Source organism: Anticarsia gemmatalis, chromosome 30 (genome assembly GCF_050436995.1).
Source record: "Anticarsia gemmatalis isolate Benzon Research Colony breed Stoneville strain chromosome 30, ilAntGemm2 primary, whole genome shotgun sequence".
In the NCBI taxonomy this organism is placed as follows: domain Eukaryota; kingdom Metazoa; phylum Arthropoda; class Insecta; order Lepidoptera; family Erebidae; genus Anticarsia; species Anticarsia gemmatalis.
In genome coordinates this window covers 40,001-42,500 of record NC_134774.1, presented here as the reverse complement: position 1 = coordinate 42,500, position 2,500 = coordinate 40,001, and the positions used below count along the sequence as shown (strand labels likewise).

The window sequence follows — 2,500 nt, the reverse complement described above, 5'->3', positions numbered from 1 at the left end:
GATAGAGCTGTTTCACAACATAGAGTCAGTCTCCGTCGTTTGTTGTCTCACTTCGGCGACTCGACTCTGTGTTGTTGACGGGCGGCGGGCGCGCATCATCACGAAAAACACATATATATGCACCCCGAAAGAAAACAAAAAAAAACGGTGTGCATATATATGTGTTATGTGTTATAATCGTCTACGAATTGGACTGTGTGCTAGTGTTGTCATGTGTGTTTCTACTCTACACAGCAACATATGTGCACACACGAAGTAGTTGTACGATTATCACGAGTAGAGAGTGATGTATGTGCTTGACCGCGGCGGAGTGTTTTCGACGCGACGAATAAAATCTTTGCTATAAGAAAACACTCTCTCGACTCTCGTTCGTGTACCGTCCGTGAGTGTGCATTCGTTCGTTCGTTCGTTCGTTCGTTCGTTCGTGCGCCGCCGCTGTGCAGGCTAGGGCGACAACGCGTTCTTATTCGTTGTCCGCTCTATCATAAATATTTATCATCACTCTCGTTTGTTCGATAATAGAGAGTACGAGAAAGAGACGACGCTAGACTTTGCTACCTATGTATATATGTAATAAAGTCGCGTCGTTACAGACAGACAGGACGACTCGACTATCGTCGTCGTCGTCGTCGTCGTCGTCGTCTCTCGTATTCTCTCGGATAAAACGAGAGAGATAGATGAATCTCTTTAACTGTGTGGGCCGACGGACCGTTGTTTATGCACGAGTCCGTATAGAATCGAAGCGGTCCCGAGAAAAATTATACTTACACCTCTATCTAGCGAGGCATTACTCTATAGACACCGGGCGGAATCGTGATTGTTTCACATCCGTATTGTGTTAAACGTTTTTTTAAATAAAATGTGAACGCGTCTCGGTACGAACGTTCCCAATTGGGGCCACGTCAGTGTGTCCTGAAAATGCAGGCGGGCAGCGGACGTTTGACGTGTTTGAGATACAACCGTTTCAAACGTTCGCCCGTCGGCGACCCCAAACTCTCTATGTGCGCACAACACTACATATAAATATTTATTTACATGTGCGTGTTGTGTGTACGTTTTACAGAGCTCGCCCGTAACGCGTCGGCGTGATCTAGGATCGTCGACGCGCGGGATCGACGGAGTGCGCGCTACGAGCGCGTGTTCTATTCGATAGCTCCCTGGTTGATCCTGCCAGTAGTTATATGCTTGTCTCAAAGATTAAGCCATGCATGTCTCAGTGCAAGCCGTATTAAGGCGATACCGCGAATGGCTCAATATATCAGTTTTGGTTCCTTAGATCTTACTCAGTTACTTGGATAACTGTGGTAATTCTAGAGCTAATACATGCAATCAGAACTCTGACCAGTGATGGGATGAGTGCTTTTATTAGATCAAAACCAATCGACGGAGGGCCCCGCGTCTGAAGTCGTTAATTTTGATGAATCTGGATAACTTTTGCCGATCGCATGGTCCAGTACCGGCGACGCATCTTTCAAATGTCTGCCTTATCAACTTTCGATGGTAGTTTCTGCGACTACCATGGTTGTCACGGGTAACGGGGAATCAGGGTTCGATTCCGGAGAGGGAGCCTGAGAAACGGCTACCACATCCAAGGAAGGCAGCAGGCGCGCAAATTATCCACTCCCGGCACGGGGAGGTAGTGACGAAAAATAACGATACGGGACTCTTACGAGGCCTCGTAATCGGAATGAGTACACTTTAAATATTTTAACGAGGAACAATTGGAGGGCAAGTCTGGTGCCAGCAGCCGCGGTAATTCCAGCTCCAATAGCGTATACTAAAATTGTTGCGGTTAAAAAGCTCGTAGTTGCATTTGTGCGCCGCGCTGTCGGTGCACCGCATCCGCGGTGATACTGACACGTCTGCGGAGCATATCGTCGGTGAGCCGGCGGTAATACGCCGGTTCAATATCAAAATCCTATCGCGGTGCTCTTCGGTGAGTGTCGAGGTGGGCCGACAATTTTACTTTGAACAAATTAGAGTGCTCAAAGCGGGCTCAAAATGCTGCTTGAATATTTCGTGCATGGAATAATAGAATATGATCTCGGTTCTATTTTGTTGGTTTTCAGAACTCCGAGGTAATGATTAATAGGGATAACTGGGGGCATTCGTATTGCGACGTTAGAGGTGAAATTCTTGGATCGTCGCAAGACGAACATCAGCGAAAGCATTTGCCAAAGGTGTTTTCATCAATCAAGAACGAAAGTTAGAGGTTCGAAGGCGATTAGATACCGCCCTAGTTCTAACCGTAAATATGTCATCTAGCGATCCGCCGACGTTACTACAATGGCTCGGCGGGCAGCTTCCGGGAAACCAAAGATTTTGGACTCCGGGGGGAGTATGGTTGCAAAGCTGAAACTTAAAGGAATTGACGGAAGGGCACCACCAGGAGTGGAGCCTGCGGCTTAATTTGACTCAACACGGGAAATCTCACCAGGCCCGGACACCGGAAGGATTGACAGATTAACAGCTCTTTCTTGATTCGGTGGGTGGTGGTGCA

The 2,500-nt window shown here is 47.6% G+C and overlaps 1 non-coding gene across 1 annotated transcript in view; it reads left to right on the top strand.

The window, feature by feature from the left end:
* The first annotated feature begins 1,154 nt into the window (after positions 1-1,154).
* LOC142985723 (small subunit ribosomal RNA) overlaps positions 1,155-2,500 on the top strand; it is a 1,902-nt gene continuing 556 nt past the window's right edge. The window contains exon 1 of the ribosomal RNA XR_012960269.1: positions 1,155-2,500. This exon is cut by the window's right edge and continues 556 nt beyond it. This is a non-coding gene — a ribosomal RNA (small subunit ribosomal RNA).